At 32.7% G+C, this 21,312-nt stretch overlaps 1 protein-coding gene across 2 annotated transcripts in view; it reads left to right on the top strand.

The window, feature by feature from the left end:
• DPYD (dihydropyrimidine dehydrogenase) overlaps positions 1-21,312 on the top strand; it is a 1,037,477-nt gene that overhangs the window by 512,295 nt on the left and 503,870 nt on the right. The gene's annotated exons all lie outside the window — the stretch shown is intronic.

The following is a 21,312-nucleotide window of genomic DNA, read 5'->3' as shown; positions in this document are numbered from 1 at the left end:
TAGCTGAAACCAAATCAATAGGTAAAAATTTAACAGGAATTAATATAAAATATAATATAATATAAAAATCATTCCTTTAACTTTTAAAAATCAATTGGACTAGTATTAAATAGGAAAGGTTTAGTTCAGAAGAAATTTATTTTTAAAATATCAGCATGTTTTAACTGACGACAAACTCAATAACAGTATTATTACATTATTATGTATGAGTGCTTACAAAATCTTAGCAAGAGAATAGTATCAACTAATAGGAATAATTCTGATCTATTCCTTTTAAGCCAGATTCATTTTGACATTTATTACCTATATGCCATTGAACAAGTCATATATAAATTGGTTGAAGAAATTGGCAATCTTTAGCTTACAGAAGTAAAGAAAAGGGAAGACAATCATTCTATTCACTTATTTGAAGTATTGTCATTTTTGAGATGGAATAGCCTTCTCTTATCATTCCAGATACCAGAGCTAAGCTAAATAGAAAAAAGAGAAAGACAAATTTCAGTTGAATTTAAAACTACCAGGAAGATGAGTTGATTCTGAGATAGTGACTAATTGATCATCTATTTGACCCTCCCTCAGATATGATGAAGAGATTTAATTTCATTGAGTAGGAAAATGGGTCAATTGTTTAAATTTCTAATGATAAAGTTATATAAATGGGAAAGATAAATGCAATCTTTTTCATTGATTACACTTTTAAAAATCATTTAATATATCACTACCTCTCATGATATTGATTCCCTCCATGGCTTCCACTCTTGAACTCTCAGAGCATCGCATCTTTTTTTCCTCCCCATCCCACTAAATCTTTTAGGATATGAGGGGATAATTTATCACTCAAAATTAAGTCCCATCAATTCTATATTAAAGACAAATTGTGGAATTTGACCAAGGGATATACTTGAATGATGAGGAGACTTTCTAGTCATATCATAGGTATTCAATTCCACCATCCTAATATCCTTGGCAACACTAAGGAAAGTGGTGTAAGAAAAAATTGGTGGTCCTGAATCACTTAAGTCAAGGAGATTGTATAAGGTATAATAATCACTGTGCCACTGAATCAATGCTAAAAGGACAAATTATTTTTGCATTCCTAATAGTATTATATGCAAAGTACTAATCAAGGTAAAAAGTATTCATGAATAAAGACATTGAAAAAAGCAATGCAGAAAAGGACAAAAAAATTAAAAATATTAATGCGTTACTTACTCCACCATATATAGATTATTAATGAACCAACTGAATACAAAATAAAGCTAAATATCAGGAGTTTTTTTGTTTGTTTTTACAAAGCAATTGGGTTAAGTGACTTGCCCAAGGTCACACAGCTAGGTAATTATTAAGTGTCTGAGGCCAGATTTAAACTGAAGTGCTCCTGACTTCAGGGCAGGTGCTCTATCCACTGCACCATCTAGCTAAAATATTAGTTTTGAAGGAAATATGTTTTAAACTTTTCCATAGCAACATGCTTTTACAATTTTTTTGTTCTTTACCATTTCAACTGAAGGATTGTTTTTTTTTTAATATTTTTTTTTCGGTTTTTGCAAGGCAATGGTATTAAGTAGCTTGCTCAAGGTCACACAGCTAGGTAGTTATTAAGTGTCTGAGGCTGGAGTGGAAGTCAGGTCCTCCTGACTCCAGGGCTGGTGCACTATCCACTGGGCTATCCTAGCCACCCTTGCACCACCTAGGAACCCCTCTTTTAAATTCTTTGATGAATTATGCTTTTAAGCTCCAATTAATTCTAAGCTAAATAATGAGTTAGTGATATGGTTAGTTCTCTTTCAGTATAAGCAATATCCATTTGTCATTACCCCATAAAATTATATAGTATGTGCAGTATGCTTCTTTTTTATTTTTATTTTAAAATTTATTCCCCCAGCTATATGCATAAACAAATTTCAAGATTTACTTCCAATACCTTGATTTCCAAAATCTCTTCCTTCCTCCCATCCTACTCCCTGACATTGTGAATACAAGTATCTTGGTGTTTGTTTAAAATGTGTAGCCCTGAAAAATAATACTATAATATTTATGTTGTAAAATTAAACATAATCCCTCACACCCAAAAAAGAAAAACATCAATAAAAATAAAGTGGAAAAAAGTACACTTCAGTCAGAATTCAGACACAATCAACTCTGTCTTTGGGATGGATAGCATTCAGAGTTTTCAGGGATCCAAGAAATACTGAGAAAAGGTAGGTCATTCATAACTGTTCATTCTACAATATTTCTGTTATTTTCTATAAGGTACATTTAACATTGCATCTGCTCATGTAAGATTTTTTTTAATGAGAGCATCTTGTTCATCATGATTCATAACAGAACAGCATTTCGTCTCAATCACATACTACAATTTGTTCAGCTAATTCTCATCCACTGAGAACTCAATAACCACCTCCCTGAAGATTCTTTTCTTACTGTATTTCATCTCTTTTGGAATATGGAACTATTGATAGTACAGCTAGGGCAAAGCATAGACATAGTTTTATAACATTTTGGGCAGAGTTTCAAACTGCTCTACAAAATTGTTGAATCATTTCATAACTCCTCCAATAGTGTATCAATATCTCAATTTCCCTATATCCCTTCTAATATTTGTCATTTTCTCCTTCTTTCCTATTAGCCAATAAAATAGGTATAAGGTACTACCTAAGAATTGTCCTAGTGAGATAAGACATTTTAAAAAGTATTTAAATACCCCAGGAGGAAAAGACAAAAATCAAAATGAACAAACAAAAGACTAACTATAGAAAGCTGATAGGGTGTCAAAATGTTTTCCTCAAATCCAAAAAGACCTCTTAGAAGAGCTCCAAAAGAATTTAAAAAAAAAACAAAGGAGAGGAAGAAGGAAAATGGAGAATAGAAATGAGAGTCATGTAGGAGAATTATGAAAAATTGACTAAAAAAATCAACTCCTTTAACAGCAAAAAATGATAAACTGGACAAGGAATATCACTCATCATGAAGTAAAATCTACCAATTGAAAAAGGAAAATAATTTATTTAAAATTCAAATTAGCAAACTAGAAAAGGAAATTAAAGCTAACTGAAGAAAACAAATCCTTAAAAATTATAATTGTAAAAATGAAAATGAATGACTCTATGAAACACAAAAATTCCATCAAACACAACCAATAGAATGAAAAAAAAGAAGAAAATGTAAAATGTCTCTTAGGGAAAGCAGCCAACCTGGAAAAATAGATCCAGGGGAGATAATTTACCAGTTATTGCTTACCTGAAAGCCTCTATCAAAAAAGGGCCTGGGAAATATATTTTAAGAAATTATCATGGAAAACTGCCCTAATATATACTAGAACAAAAAAAATAGTTCTCAAAAACAATCCACAGATAGGAGACCCCCAGAATAAAAAATTTAAGGAATATTATAGTCAAATTTCAGAATTCTCAACTACAGGAGAAAATACCACAAGCAGCCAAAAAGAATACCAGGGAACACAGGATTTTTCAGGACTTATTAGCTTCAACATTAAGGGACTTGAGTGTTTAAAGTATGACATTCCAGAAAGATAAAGGAGCTTGGATTACAGCAAAGAGTTAACTACCCTTTAAAGTTCAATATCTTCTTTCAGGGGGAAAAGATGAACTTTCAATGAAAGAGATTTTTCAAAATTATCTGATAAAAAAGACTAGAAATGAACAGAAAATTTGATCTTCAAATCAAGATTTAAAAGATGTATGAAAAAGGTAAACAGAGGGGGAAAAATTTTAATCAACATTAAACTGTATACATTCCTACACTGGAATGTAACTCTTGAAAATTGTATTTCTCTCAGGTAGTTAAAGGAAGTATATTTAGAGAGGAGGCATAGGTATGTGGATTGATTATGAAAGTGATGATGCTTTAGTTGACGCTTTAGCACATGAAGGTTGAATATAGTTGGAGATTTATACTTAGGGGATGTCAGTATAAATGGATCTTGAAATGAGTACATGATATTTTAGCTCAACGGTTGCATTTCTTTTGGGTCAGTTGGAGGGTATATACTTAGAGCATTTGAGTATAAATGGATGATTGAATGATTGTACTTTACAAGATACTTAGTTCATGAGGACTGAATATTTTTATAGAGTACTTAGAAAGAAAATAGGTTTTAAATTGAATATAATTTGGTGATACTTATGGTTCTTGAGGACTGTATATATACAAGGGAGTATACTTGGACAAAAGCTGTGGGTATGAAGTGACTATGAGGAAATGAAGCTTATAAATCCATCAATCCTTGAGAACTGTACTTCTGTTAGGATAGATAAAAAGAGGTTGTGGATACAAAACTAGACATGAAAAGAATTATACTAGAAGGCATCAGAAAATAAATATCTTTATGAAGAGACACAGAGACCTATTATAGTAGAGGGAAAGAAAGGAGAATGTGAGCACTGAATAAATCATAACCTCAAAAGACTTGGCCCACAAGAACAGACACAGAGGCTTATTATAGTATAGGGAAAGGGAGAGTATGAGTACTAAGTAAATTGTAAATTCAAAAGACTTGACCCAAGGAAGGCATAGCATATATTTCCCATTGGGGTTGAAAATTTATCTTACCCTATACAGATGTAAGGTGGGGAAGGGGAAACAATGGATAAGACTAATAAAGTTGAGGGTGAAAGTAAAAGTATAGGATAAAGTTAAAGTAAAAATAAAAGTTAAATTGAAAAGTAAAAGGGGGAATTGAGAAGGAAAGGGAGGAGTAAGAAAGACTGATCCAAAGGCAGTAGTCAGAAGCAAAACATTAGTTAGGATAGATAAAAGAAAGGAAAGAGAAAAGTACAAATGGGGGATGATGGCATAGAGGATAATATAGAGTTAGTAATTTTATCTATAAATGTGACTGGAAGGCAGCTAGGTGGTGAAGTGGATAGAGCACTGGTGTTGGAGTCAGGAGGATGGGAGTTCAAATCCAGCCCCAGACACTTGACACTTATTAACTGTGTAACCTTGGGCAAGTCACTTAACTCCGAATGTGTCATATCCTGGGCACCTTCAGTTTTCCTGATCTATATCTGGTCACTGGACTCAGATGACTCTGGAGGAGAAAATGAGACTTGCACAGCACCCCTTCACTCAAATCCAATTCATGTGCTTGTTATGGGCATCATCTCCCTGAAGTAATGTTTTTCTTCAATAACAAAGGACAAAAAAGCAACAAATATTACCAGAATGAACTCTCCCATAAAATAGAAGTGGATAACAGAGTGGAGAGTGGATTAAAAAACAGAATCCTATAATATGTTGTTTATAAGAAACACATTTGAAGCAGAGATATACAAGTAGGCTAATGGTAACAATCTAGAGCAAAATATATTATGCTTCAGATGAAGTAAAAAAAAAAAAGCAGCGGTAGCAATCCTGATCTTAGACAAAGCAAAAGCAACAATAGATTTCATTAAAAGGGGATGAGAAAGGAAACTACATATTTTTTAAAAGGTACCATAAACAAAGAAGTAATATCATTATAAACATACAGGCACCAAGTACACTAGCATCCAAACTCTTAGAGGAGAAGCTAGATGAGTTATAGGGAGACATAGACAGCAAAATTATTAAAAGTGGGCAGCTAGGTGGCATAGTGGATAGAGCACTGGCCCTGAAGTCAGGAAGCCCTGAGTTCAAATCTAGCCTCCAGCACTGAATTGCCTAGCTGTGTGACCTTGGGCAAGTCATTTAATCCCATTGCCTTAAATAAATAAAAAAAATTTAAAACATAGTGGGGGTCCTCAACCTCCTACTCTCAGAATTGGATGAATCTAACCACAAAATAAACAAGAAGGGATTTAAAAAGGTAAATATAATTTTAGAAAATTTTGATGCCATAGACCACTGAAGAATTATTTTCTCTGTGGAAAATGTCATCTATACCAAAATTTGCCATTTATTAAGGCACAAAAACCTCATAATCAAATGTAGAACAGCAGAAATATTAAATGCATCCTATTCAGCTCATGATATAATAAAAATTAAATTTAATAAATGACCATGGAAAGATAAACTAAAAATTAATTGGAAAATAAATAGCCTAATTTCAAAGAATGAGTGGACCAAACAATAAATCATAGAAATCATCAACAATTTCAGCCAAAACATTTATTAGAGGAATTTTCTTTATCTTTAAATGCTTATATTAACAAAAAAAATAGAGATAGAAGAAGAAATCAGTGAATTTGACATGCAACTAAAAAGTTAAAAAAAGAATGAATTTGAAATCCTAAATACCAAATTAGAAATTCTGAAAAATCAAAGGAGAACTTAATAAAATTTAAAGTACAAAAACTATTGAAGCAATAAGCAAACTGAGTTGATTTTGTGAAAAAATAAAATAGATAACCTTTAGTTAATGTGATTTTTTAAAAAAGGAGTAGGAGTAGGAAGAGGGGTATTAGAATTAACAGTATCAGAAATGAAAAAGGTGAACTCACCATCAATGAGAAGAAAATTAAAGTAATAATTTGGAGTTATTTTGCCCATCTGAATGCCAAGAAATCTGACAATATAAGTGAAATGAGTGGATATTTATTTTTTTAAAAAGAGCTATAGTAATTTATTGTATAATAACCCTATAGACACTAGCTTCTGGGATAAGAACTCACTGACAAAATCTACTGGGAAAACTGGAAAATAGTATAGCAAAAACTAGATACCCATATCTCACACCCTATATCAAAATAAAGTTGAAATGGGTACAAGATTTACGCATAAAGGATAATAACATTGACTAATTGAGAGAACAAGTAATACTCTGTAGGATATATGGAGAGGGATGAAATTTATGACCAGAGATAGAGAACATTACAAATTGAAAAATGGATGATTTTAATTATGGTAAATTAAGTGTTTCCACAAATAAAACTATTGCAGCCAAGATTAGAAGGAATGAAGAAAACTGTGAAACAATTTTCACAGCTAATGTTTCTAATAAAGTACTCAGTTCTGAAATATATAGGGAACTGAATTAAATTTATAATATTATAAGTCATTCCCAAAATTTACAATGGTCAATGAATAGGAACAGGCTATTTTCAGATGAAGAAATTGATATTATCCATAGCCATATGAAAAAATTTGCTCCAAATCGTTTTTGATTAGAAAAAAGCAAATTAAAACAGCAAACAAATTTTAAAAATAGGCATCACCTCACATCTACCTATCAGATTGGCTAAAATGACAAATAAAGAAAAATGATCAATGATAAGAGGATGTGGGAAAATTGGGACTCTATTGCATTATTGACGAAGTTGTGAGCTTATCCAGCCATTCTGGAGAGCAATCTGGAACTATGCCTAAAGGACAATAAAACTGATCATACCCTTTGATTCAGCAATACCACTACAAATTAGAAAAGATCCCACCTATACAAAAACATTTATTACAGCTCTTATTTTCAGTGGCAAAGAACTGGAAATTGAAGGGATGTCCATCAATTGGAGAATGGTTGAACAAGTTATGGTATTTGAAAATAGTTCTGTAAGAAATTACAAGCAGCCAAACTTGAGAAAAACTTTGAAAGACTTGCATAAACTGATGCTGGTTGAAGTGAGCAGAACCAAGAGAACGTTATATATATTAACAACAACATTGTGATATTATCAGCTATATTGGGTGCAACACAATGGAGACCTTTCTTAATCTTTTAAACAACTTTGTAATAATTATTCAATAATGGAACATAGACAAAATTCACACAAGATGAGTGGGCATACTGAGATAAGCAACTAACTGTGTTGTGGAAAGGAATATGCTCATGAGTGAAATTTCTTATCTTTTTGAGTCCTGAAGTGATAACTTGTGAGCTGACGTATCAAGGAGTTTAAGTAGTTTGCTCTACTTTGAGAGCTAATTAATCCACACAATATAGTTTGGGTTCATACATGCCACCAGTGCAATTGTATAGTTAGAATTGCTTTGTCAATATACCTTCCACATCAATAAGCTTGTTTGAATTAGGGCATTCATTAAGCCATTTGGATTATTCTCACAGCTGGCTACTTAGGCTTTCTCTTAGCTTTATTGGCAAACTTCCCTTGTCAATGTTTTCTCCATTTGCTGTTCATCATTCTTTCATGTTAAGCTGCTCTCACTGTTTTTTTTCTCTCTTAGAAGATTCAAAGTGAACTTCATTTTAATTATTTATAAGATTATTAGTGGCACCTACATTTCCAACTAGCTATCATATTTGCTAATACACTTTTGGAAAACTTTAAATAACAAATGCTTACAGTGAAATCCAAATGAATGCATGTGCTTAAATGATTGAATATAGATAAAAATCATGTTATTACTAAGTAACAGCAAATTGTAAAGAACATAACCTGTTACCCATACCAATCAGGTAATTTATTCAAGAAATATTTCATGACTGCCATGTGCCTAGCACTATATAGATAATAAGATAAGGGGTAAGGGAGAGAAATGGTGAAAAGAAACAAATGATGTGACCCCTATATTCAAGGATTTTATAGTGAGATTAAAGATAACTTAGTAAATAATTATTGAATAATACAACAGAATTTATAATAAAAAGTTAAAGAATATTGTCAGCGTCAAAATGGTTGACTAGGTTTTTTGGCAAAGATGGATTGTAAATGGTCCTTATAGAATATCTATTTTTGAATGGGGAAATAATATTAGCAGAAAAACATGCAGTTAGGAGTAAAAATGGCAATATGATGGGTTACATATTAGAGTGGGAGTTAAGGAATGACTGATAATATCAGAGAAATTAGATAAAATTATACTATAAAGGATGCAAAGATAAGGAATTTTAATTTGATTTAATGGACAGTAGATGGTATTTGAGGGATAAATATTTTATGACTTTATTCTGATTATTTTCTCTTATCTGTGGAAATGCATAGAACTTAGAGATATTTTCAAGCAAGTATAATAAATTTATCTGAAATTAAAGGTAAAAGTTTTCTTCTGTGATTTTTTTCTTTTCCATATGGATTAAGAAAATCACATATCAGTTGCTGTAATTTGGTCTTCCAAGTATTCTTAAATTTTTGTCCTTTTTAAAAGATCCTTGAGAGAGAGCATTAATACAATAAAAATGATGTTTAAAGATTGCTCTGGTTTTATTCAGGAAAGATTTGGGAAAAACAAAAGATTAGAAGCATAGAGATCAGATTGGAAGCTCTCTATTAATCTACAAAGGAATAAACCAGTGTGTGGATTAAAGCAGTACAAATGGAAGGCATCGATCTAAAGTAATTATTGAAAGGGGGAAAAATGCTAGATTACACTTGGGAAACAAAATATAGGAAATATTGAAGTTTAGAGGGACATGTTGGTACCTTATTAAATAAAGAAAGATAATAAAGAATTGTTTTAGAAGGAAAGATGATATATTTTGTTTATGTAGAGGGGTTTTTTTGAGTTGTTTTTTTTGCAAGGCAGTGGGGTTAAGTGACTTGCCCACGAACACCCAGCTAGGTAATTATTAAGTGTCGGAGGTCAAATTTGAACTCAGGTTCTCATGACTCCAGGACCCGTGCTCTATCCACTGAGTAACTTAGCCACCCCCTATGTAGAGTTTTAATAAGGATATTTGACACATAAAGTACTCTAAGCTTTATGAGGCTTTTAACATGAACTTGGGCTGCAATTAGTATGAATATTGTGTACATTTTTACAGATAAAGAAATTGACTTAAATATATAGATATTATATAGATAATATATACAGATAATATTGGCAAAAATAAAGAATTCAAGCCTGTCTTTTTATTTTAAATCAATTTAATTCTAATATTAGTAGGCCTAACAATTATAGTTTGATTTTAAATCAAGCTGATAGCAATAATAATAAGAGCTAACTAATACAATTTACAGAGCTCTTTATATTTATTGTCATTTGATCAAATGACTATTCCACTATAGTACATTGACTAGAGATCACAAACAAAACCATTTGAATGTAAGGCTTCTGAAAAGAAAGATTACTAATGTTTTCATGCAAGTTGTTCCATAGACTTATTCAGTTTGTATTCCCTCCATATCGCCTTTTCTTATTTTCTTAATTCCCTTCAAGGTCAAAATCAAGTATCTCAACACAAAAAATTTCCTAATTCTCATAATTTTTAGTCCTTTTTTCTATTGAAAATATTTTCTTTATTGTATTTATCTATATTATGTATTTTCTCATTTGTGGACATTTTATATCCCCCAGTAGAGTCCTCAGTCTGGAGTCTGAAGTCAAATCTGGTCACTTACATATAATAACTCTTTCTCCTTGTTCAAAGCACTTATCCCTTGTTTTTCTCAGTTTCCTTATGTGTAAAATAACGATAAAAATGTCACCTACTTACCAACGTTGTTATGAAGATCACAAATTAGATATTCAGAAAGTGTTCAGTCACATAGAGGGCACTAAGTAAAGTTTATGTTAATTATTATTACTATTATTTTTATTAAAAATAATGATATTTATCTCTCATTGAGGGAAAGTCATTGTTTTATTTTTATCTCCATTTCTGATAGCTAGCACAATGTCTTAAAAATTCCTTTGGATCTTTGATGTTACTTCATCAGTATCAGGAGCTCCTAGCAAGGAGTATCTTCTATCAAAACACCTTAGAACCTTCTCTGTAATGCATGTTCTTTATAAATTATCTGGGGAACTAAAAGTTTCTGTGACTTAGAAGAGGGTCACATGGTCAGGATGTAGCAGAAGATAAATTTGAAATGAGATGTTCTGTAGCAGTAAGGCACAGAGTCGCTCATGTTGATGATATGAAAACAAGTGTTTATTGAATTCATTTGAGTTGAAGAGGAAAAGACAAAGTATCTAAGCTTTATAGGCTATCCAAATTAGATGGTAAGAAGAAGAGTCAGGCAAGCAGAGAATTAATTGTCAGGAAGAGAAAAAGAGAACCAGTCTGGGATATTGTTAAAGAAGCAAAAAGAAATAAAAAATTTTAAAGGAGAATAAGTATCTTGAGGGGCAACACTTATCATGATCAGGAATAGAAACCTATAGTTTAGACTTGGAAGAAACATGTAATTTTAACAAAGGAAAAAAATTCAGGTGTCATCTGCAGTAGTTTATGAAAAAAATAAATTTGGGTAAGCAAAAATTATGGAATTGAATTTCATTATCAAATGTACATGTGCTTGGCAACTGATTGCAAAAAAATAAAAGATTGAAATGTATGAAAAAAATTACACAGAAAAATTGAATTTCAAATCTATTATGCATAGTCACTAGATAGACCTTTTATAGTTCATAATGGAGATGGGGAAAATAGAAGTGCTTCTGTTGTTAATAGTGGAACTAGACAACTTCTGATGTTAATGTGAATGATAAGGATTGCGGTGTCAGCAACATTAATTGGACAATATTGTAGTGGAAGCCAGACTTCCAATTATACATGACCTAGAGCAAATGGCAGATCCAGAAATTGATGAAATGACTTTTAAAAGTCAGACTTGTGATTCCATCTGTGTAAGGAGCTGATAATGAGGAATTCTCTTTACCAGTGCATGTTGACACTTTTTATACCACCTGTAGCCTTGTAGAGTTGCCCAGGGCATTAAGAATTTAACTGACTGTGAGTTCATCAAGAGTAGGAACAGATTGCTATTATAATTGTTGCCCTTTCTCCAGTACCTGGAACAGGATCTTGCCCTTAGTAGGTGTTTAATAAATATTTTTACATTTTGAATTTTTAAATTTGTGGTGTAATACAACTCATAATAGTCAGAGATGGATCTTAAAACCAAACCTTCAAGGGGCGGCTAAGTGGCGTAGTGGATAAAGCACCAGCCTTGGAGTCAGGAGTACCTGGGTTCAAATCCAGTCTCAGACACTTAATAATTACCTAGCTGGGTGGCCTTGGGCAAGCCACTTAACTCCATTTGCCTTGTAAAAACCTAAAAAAAAAAACCTTCCCAACTTTCTTAGCTCTCTATGTAGTGCACTTTGCTATATGGAAATAATCATTAGATAATATGATTGCTAATTTTAAAAGAATCTAAATGGTGGACTGTGAATCTCTTCTACAAGAAATGAAAAGTCATCTTTGCAGAGATAATGGAAATTATAAGACTCAGTAAGAGACTTGTTAAATCAGAAGAATGGAGAGGGATATCTCAATGATAATTTGGAGATTGTACCAGCAAAGGAGATACTAAAAATGAAGTTAAAGAATTTGTTGCAAATTAAGAGCTTAGGTCACTAATTCAATAAATGTGACTCTGCAAAAATGCAGATGACAGCCCATCCATGTCTGTCTGTGCCAAAATATCTTATCCTTGTCTGTCTAGAAATTTACAATAGAGACTCTTCATCATATAACAGAATCCTAGAATTTTACATCTGAAGGGACATCAACAATTGACTGTCTATTTGCTATACTTAAGTCTAATCACCAGGGTTTCTAATCCCTGCTATGCCATAGGTAAGTAGTAGTTCATCTGACCTTTGTTGGAAAACTTCAAGAAGTGGAAGCCGAGGCAGGGTGATGAAATTATCTCTTGTCAGGGCAGAAATATTTATAAGCAAATTCCAGCAGCCAATAACCCCGAGGAGACATCCTCTTGGGAAAAAAGAATTATATAAATCAATGTGCAAACTTATTAAAATTCCACTATGTGCCAGTCACATTAACTCTGAAGAAACAAAGATAATCGGATTGACAGTAACAGTAAAGTTTTAACTAAAGGATAACTAAGAATTGAGTGATAAAATATATCCAAGGCTAGTCAAATATCAGTGAAAATGAGGATTAAAAATAAATATTATTTTAATTTTACCTTGAATAGACTTACTTAAGAGGTCAGGTTAAAGGAAATGAAAAATAGATGAGCAAAACAGTATTCAAACTGTTTGCATAGAGGGATTACCTAGGTTATAGGTGAAAAGGTGTTTAATGAAAGGGGTTTTTTAATTGCATAATTCTTTCAGATCTTTTGCATCTCTTGAAACAGATTTGTGGGACATAATTTTCAGCTTGCCACCATTAAAACCTTTTCTTTCCTCAAACATTTGCTCTTCCCCAAATCTTAGCTAAGGAATTTATGTCACACTTTCCTGAAAAGAGAGCCTATTCCCCATAGGTTCTTTCTTTTTTTCTCTTCTACATCTAAAAATGCCTTGTAATTATTCCCCATTCTCTCTTCCTTTATTCCAGGTACTGAAGAGATACTCTTCATCTTGTCAAGACCAGTAGCCTTGATCTACCCTTGATCCCCTCCCATTTCTATTAGAATGTTACCTCGGTTCTCCCATTCCCTCCTTAATCTTTAATGTTGCCCTAATTCTTTCCTTTTTTTAAAAATTCTCATAAACTGGGTTAAATGTGCCAAATTGTAAAAAAAAAAAAGTCACCAGCCTCTCTTCGCAAGATATTATCCTATTCTTTTTCAAAACCAAACTCCTATCAAAAGTTTATGAGACCCATTGCCTACCCACTCTCCTCTTGCTCCTCAGATCTTTTAAATGTGGGTTCCATAGTTAATATTCAGTTGAAAATGCTAACTAAACTTATGAATGAGCACTTACTTAACATGTAAGTGCAGCCTTTTATCAGTACTCTTTTTTTTCTTGCCTCTGTGAAGTATTTGACATGGTCAACCACTGTCAGTCTCTTGAATGCTTTCCCATCACTAAGTTTGCTAAAGCTTTTCTTGCAATTTTTCTCCCACCCAAATGGTACCTTTTCACAGTATCCTTTGCAAATTCTCACTCTCAAGAATTTTTGTTTGTTTGTTTTGTTTTGGTTTTGTGTAGTAGTGTAGCCCAGCATTCTTTTCTACAGCTGCCTTTCTGTTTCCTTACATTCACTCACCTTATGACCTCATCAGTTCTATCCCTAGCCAAATGACTCTAGATTTATAAATACAACCTTAGTTTCTCTCTTGAGAACCTTGCCTCATCTACAATCGAATTGTGTGTATGGTCATCTTAAACCAATCACATCAAAAAAAAAAAAAACAACAGAATGTATCATCCTTCTTCCCCTACCCTCACTCTACTTCTGAATTTCCCTAATTTTTGCTAACTCATCAGCATCTTTATAGCCTTACAAGTATTTACTCCCCATCTTCCTTCATTTCCAATTAATTTCAAATGTGGCTAATTCAATTTTTAAAACTTTTAATTTCAACTTTTTTGGACACCTTGTCACTATTCACATGGCCTTTGCCTTAATTTGCTCCTTCAACTGATGATATTCTACTTTGACTCCCTGATTCACGTCTCTTTCCTTTTCATTCCTTCCTTCACAGAGATTTCAAAATTATTTTCCTTCAGTACAATTAAACCTGTTTGAATGAGCTCCTTTGGCTTCCTGTTGTATCTAGAATAAAATATTTTTATCTGTTAAGCATTTAACAGTAATTAAAGTCTTTTCTTTTTCCCACCTTGCAAGTCTCCTTACACATTATTCTGCCTAATTTTGTCCATACTTTTGGATATTTCATCCCACTCATAAGAGTATAAGTTCCTAGGAAAATGGGGGGTGTTTTTTTCACTGGTTTGTATTCCTAGCATTTAGTCCATTGCCACATAGTTAATGATTAATAAATGTTGGTTAACTGATTAATTAGCTCAGTTTATCTTCTGTGTTAGGTCACTTCCATGACAGTGTTAAATACATGTCTTATGACTATTTTAATGTTTAATACTGTTTTATGACTCACTTGAAAATAATGAGAGTGGACTATTAAATAAAATTATCTGTTATTATATTTTATCAAGAAATCCTGCATAATTTTTTTACAGATTTATGCTCACTTAGATCCTAAAACACTGTCATCTTAGAGCCCTCTATTTTGCTTCCCCCACATCCAATTATTTGTCAAATTTTGTCAGTAATTTCTACATTTGTTTCCCGCATATATCCCTAGCTCTCCCTTTAGTCACCATGGAGTTTAGAACATCACTTCTCATCTGTATTATCGAAATAGTCTACTAACTGAACTCTGTGCCTCAAGATTCTCCCCAAGATAATCCATTCTCCATACAAACTGTCAAAGTGGCTTTTCTATAATGAAGTTCCAATCATGTCACTCCCCCCACTCAATAAATTCCAATTTCTTCTTAGGTCAAATCTATATTCCTCAAAATGGTATTTAAAGATCTTTATAAGCTACATACCCTTTACTGTCTTTCAACATAATAATTTCCTATCTTTTAATACTTTAATCACCTGTTCTCACTTTATGATATATACAGGCTCACTTGTTCCCTTTGCCCATAGTTCTCCATCTCCCATCTCCATGAATTTGTTTTGACTGTCCCTGATGCTTGGAATTCTTAAAAATGATTGTTAATTTGAATGAGGGACTGATTGCTGGAGAAGGAGAACCCTTAATCTGATTCTTATATTATTTCCATTCGTGCTACAACCATTTTAAACAGAATCAGAAAGGAATATTAAAAAACAATAATAGTAAAATACAAAAAGCACAAGTTGGAATCATAGAGTTATTTTCTTAATTAAGAAATTCTAACATATGTCACTCATTAAATTACATGAGAAACACCAATGAATTCAAGTTATCTGGTCTGTAGGAGACGTTTACTCCTTTAACAAATCTGTAACAATTATGTTTATGTTGACAAATAAAGACAACTTTTAAAAATTCAGTAACAAGCAAATATTAAAGAAACAAGTTTTTAACACTAGAAATTCCTCTCTGATCTGATTATATCAAAGTGTGTAAGATGTACTTTTGACTTTCAAAGATAGATACATATATTAATTTGAATACTTTAAATTTTATTTTAAATATATATGTTTATAAATATACATAAATATTCACAAATGGAGCAAGAGGGAGGGAGGATGAGAGAAAGAGAGAGTGTAGTGCTTCTAGTGGGAGATTACATGGAAATAGAGGGGAAGATGGCAGTAACCAACTAAACAACACCAGACACCAAGCACTTCCCCTTTAATAAAGGAAAGAAATTCATTGCTCTTTCTCTAATCCTTGAGGTTCACGTGACAGTGAGTCTGTTAATAAAATAACATTAAAAGGGGCAAGCATTGAAAAGGGTCTTCAAGGAACCACTGACATTATATTATCATTAGAGAATCAGTCTTTGATAGGAAATTCCAGATTATATCTCAGAAGCCTTGCTTTTTTCTTTAATAATCCCTCATCGATATTTTTCTTTACTATTCAATACCTCACTTGGCCACAATTTTACAAAGCCATGAATTTTTTGCTCATGTTATGATAAGATTGGGATACCTTATTCTTATCTGAATGCCCAGGTTACCCTATCAAAGTCTGAGGTGAGAGAAATAATTATGATGAAAAAACTCAAGTGAATGTAAAAGTGACCAATAAGGAAAGGAATATTAACAGACAAGAAAATAAGAGGTGAATAGAAAACTTAATATTACCAAAAAAAGATAGATTTTTGATCAAATATAGATTGAAAAAGAATCTGTAAGCAATTAGCCATTTGTATGTGGAAGAGAAAATGAAAAATGATGCATATTTTAGACCTCTTCTGGAGAGAGGAAGGGTTAGTAATAGGGATAGGGGAAAAAGAATGAAGGAGATAGTTGGACTTCAAAAAAGATTTGAAAGTCCACAAAGGAACTTATAAATTGTGGATAAGTAAATTGATAAGGCTTGTGAATCAACTTTTTTCTTAAGGAATTGAGTTGAATTTTTTCTTAAGTGGAATAGGCAGTCGTTGTCTAGGGTTCCATGTTTGCTTGTTTGCTTTTCTATAAACACAACAAAACAGAGCATCTCATCAAATATGCACTTACCCTCTCTGTCTAAATAACCTCATTCTTATTTACCTTGTTTAACAAACTATGTTTCTATAACATGATAGAATGTATGTAGAGCTTTTTCTTGATATTATCCTTTCGAATTCATGTGGCTCTTATCAGAGGGAGGATAGTTTATTAGAGGAATAATTAATTTAATGATAAAATATAACTGTTCTGATGAAACATTTGGTCTAATTCTATAACCAGTTTACACAAGGTACAATTTAAATAATTCACATTTGGGGGCCAGTTATTTAATTCACCATGCACTTACCAAGCTCCTGCCATGAGCAAGCATTTTGCTTGGTACTGAGTATATAAAAAAGAAAAATGAAAGGCAAGATAAATATATAATGTATGTTAGTAAGTTCAAAGAGAATACAAAGTCATGGAGTGTATATATTTTAAGAAAAGCTAAAGAAGGACCTTGTATGGACACGAATGGGCTTTGCCTTGGAGAATGAGCCAAGGCAGAGTTTTCAAGGCAGTATGGTGATGTATATTGAGTCCTGTGTGCAGAGTCAGAGGATCTGAATTCAAATCCCTACACTGAAAATTACTGAGAGATCTATGTGCTCCTGGGCAAGCCACTTCAACTCCATGGATTACAATTTCCTCTTCTGTAAATGAGGAGGTTATACCTGACAACATCCCTTCTAGCTCTCAGTTCTATAATCCTAAATTTCTGGCAAGTTTGAATTTCAGAGAATAGTTATTTTTATGTCTAACTCAGTTCAGTAATTGTGCTTATTAAATACTTTTTTTTGACAGTAGTATTCAGAATAGAACTTTTTAAAAGTTAAAATGACATTCCACTCTCTTTGAATTGTTCATATCAGAAGTGTACTTGGGTTCAGAATACTTGGAAATTATATGTTACTCTAAAATACTCAAATGTCATTGTGTTAAGGACCTATTCCTTTACCATTTGAAGGTTATTGGGTGCTTTGTTGTTCTTAGTGTTGCCTGATTGAAGCATGTAGGAATCACCAGTTCTAAAAAAGGGAGAGATGTCTCAGGGGACTGGTAATGAAATATGGAACCTTTCACCTCAAGGTCACTAGTTCAGATCTGGCCCAGGTCCAGAGTGACAGAAAGTCATTACCACTTGATAACCGTTCAATAGACTATGTGAAATGAGCTTGTGATCTCAGGACCAAGTGGGTACATACCTGTACTATATAGCCTATCAGTCAGTATATGATAGCAGTTGTTACCCAAGTTTCAGTCCTGAAAGATCAAAACTAAATTATAAAAAAATAAATTCTTCATCTTTTCATAATCTGGTTCTTTCTTGAATAGAGTCAGCTGGCCTGGAGCTTTAAGACAGTCTGTCCTGCCTTTCCATTGGTATTCTGTGGTGTATCAGTGCTATTGAATATACATCTGTAGAACTCTTTCTTTGCTGGTACTACTAATGAGCCATGATTCAGATTATCTCCATGAACTTTTTTTTTCAATTGAAATTTATTTTTTCAATTACATACAAAGATAGTTTTTCAGCATTCACCTACTTGCAAATTTATGAGTTCTACACTTTTCTATCACGCTCCTTTCCCTCCCCCTTCCCAAACAATATGGTAAAAGTTGTATGTGTATATCAATTGACTTTTTTAAAAAGTGACTTCAGTCAAAACCAAAACCTCACATCTTTCATTTGTTCTGTTTTTAATGTCAGTCTGCATATTTCTGAAATGTTTTATATTTCCCTTTTTTGACAATTGTATTAATTTCATCCACATTTGGATGTGTGACTGTACATTTAGTAAAGCTTATTCATTCTTGCCAGTCTCCAATCTCAAGACTTCCAAAGATAACAAAACAAGGACAGACAGTTGTAAGAACACTTTGAAGAGGGGGAATTTGAAGTTAAGCACAGTGCAAAAGGATCATTGCCTGAAAAGCTAATTGAAAATACATGAATTCTTATCAATAAATGAAATCTCAAGACTCCTGCCATCTTTATGGTTTTAGATTATGTGAAGACTGTGGCCTTAGAATTATCTTCAGGGAGTAGTTTTCTAATAAAACTTTTCTTATTTGCAGTCTTTCAAAATATCTTTAGCAAGTCCACAGAAAATGAATCACGTCCTTGTACTAGGTAAAATATCTGTGCCTGAAAAATAAATTAAAACAAAACCATTCATTGAAGAAAGATATAAACTGCTGAGTAAAATTTTTTTATCCAGACCCATGTTATTCATACTATCTTAAAGGACTCTATTAAGAAAGACCTGTCAATTGTTTTGACAAATAAATAAACACTGTAGAACATCATTGTCTATAACCTAAATGAGAATATTTCTAGCCCTAAACAAATATAAGGGCTAGATATGAATGTGGGGTTACAGAATTTTATGAGTTTTTCTTTCTCTGTGGCCTTCTTCTTACTTCTACATTTAATTATACTATTGCTACCAAGTCTCTTTTATTCCAAATATCTTCTCTCTGAAACAGTTGCTCACCATTTTAAAAAAAAACAGAATTTCATTCTCTTCAAAGAACTTACTTTTTGATAGAAATTTTACTGGTGAGTTCAACTATCTCTGAAGAACTCTGGCTTGAGAATTAGACATTTAAATTGAACAAACTTGATATCAGAGCCTTTTCGTTACCCTTTGCAGGTTTTGAGGCAGCTTATTCGACCTTACAGTCTCCCCAGGAAGCTAATGGGAAAGCCTTGCAGCAGTGTTCACAGGAAAGTTTCCAAATGTCAAGTGTCATCTTTCCAGCTGTTAGATGAATGGGTAGCCAAGAGGCATTTATTTGGGTGTGCAGTCCCTGTGATATTTGACTGCTGTCGTATTAAAGGCTATCATTTGGCAGCTAGTTTACTAATACAGGGACTAGTTACAAAACTAGCCAGGCAACGGACTTCTATAGGTAAGATAATAATTGAAAGTCAAACTGTAGTGTTCTACCACTTAGAGAATGACCAGGCCATCAAGAAAAGTGTGCTCAGTGGTGTGCAGTTAATTTTTGAATCCCCTAGTGTTCTGGATAAAAAAATAACTTCATCAAATATACGGGCTTTTCCTTCCTTTCACTATGAAATAAGGCTTTGAGAATGAAAACTTTATTAAAAATTTAAGACCTATTTAAAAATTACACTTCAGATTTTAAGATATATGGAATGCTCAGGGAAGATCTAAATAAATCTTTGACCACAGTCAGGTTTGAAAACAATGACCTTCAATAAAAAGACCATTTTTAAATCATACTAAATTCTGAGTGAAACATTAGAATCACGTTGGGTTTCTTTCTTCCCTTACTTATTGACACCATCATTATGTCATTGGGATACTGTGATATTAAGCCAATCTAGTAGCAGGAGCTAATGAAGTCTCATTTTAATTCCTGGAGCAGGGAAGTTGGGAAGTTGATTGGCATAGAGTCAGAAAAAAATGACCATACATCTTATCTAATTTCATAGGTGTTCTAATAAGCTCAAACTTTAAATCCTAAATTATATATACCAGTGTTGTGGTACCTCTTCTATTTATATGGACAAGGAAATTGATACTTATAATATATAACAGATATAGAAGGAAGAAAAAAATGAAAGAAAAATCAAGGAACCAAAAATTGACAATATTGTTAATTTATCTATTTGGGATGAATTGGAAATATTTCTAATAAATTGATGAGTAGATACTATGACTACATAATAAATTTGAATACCATTTATTGATTTTATTAGAAAATTCAGGCCATCAAAAAAATCCAACAAACTGACATAGGAAATTAAAGGGAATAGAAAAACATAATCCAAAATTAAAGTATTTTCTTAAAAGCAATAGTTTCTCTGTTAGGCTCCTAAGAATGAAGATTTGTCAAGGATGCTATTGTAAGCATTGTAGATGCTTCAAGAAAATATGTATGTTGGAAAAAATACCTCTAGTGAAATCAGAGCCATGTCAGAAGAATTGCCCTCAATATCAGTTGACAAGTTACAAGTAAAATTAGCTGCTGTTGTTTCACCATGTGTACTTTGGCTGTCCTGTTCCTGGCTTCTTAAGACAAATTTCACAGGTACTGGGGCCTGGGGCAAAGTGGTGCTGACACCATGGTAACCAGATGAAGACTACTACCATGTGTCAGTGGCAAAATCCTAGATGCAGAAAAATTCACTCTAAAAATTTTGGCCAACAATGAAGGTATTCAAATCTGAAAAGCTGAATGTGGTTGAAATTGTAAGGTAGACCTTAGAAATATATCTCTCTTAGTCATGCATTGAAACAGCAGTGGGCTCTCTACCTTGCCTAGGGAAGTTTATCATTGTTTCTAATGGACTGTGAAAATTGACACTTCTTTGTGTTAAGTATGTGGATGACTCCGAATTTAAACTATTGGTCTTTTATGAACTGTGTATTTCCTAGTATTCATTTTCAGAGGAAAATTTCAAGTCACTGGCTAAGTTTAGGTGACCTAAAATCACAATATTTAATTGATTAAATATCAGGAGAGCCAAGCAAAAATTATGTTGGTGTGGCTTCTAGAAAGAAAAGCCAACATGATCTAAAGAACCTTAAAAGGAACACTAGACTTGATCG

This window comes from Macrotis lagotis, chromosome 5 (genome assembly GCF_037893015.1).
Source record: "Macrotis lagotis isolate mMagLag1 chromosome 5, bilby.v1.9.chrom.fasta, whole genome shotgun sequence".
NCBI classification, from domain to species: domain Eukaryota; kingdom Metazoa; phylum Chordata; class Mammalia; order Peramelemorphia; family Peramelidae; genus Macrotis; species Macrotis lagotis.
The sequence above is the reverse complement of the archived record's forward strand: the minus strand, read 5'-3'. Positions and strand labels throughout refer to the sequence as shown.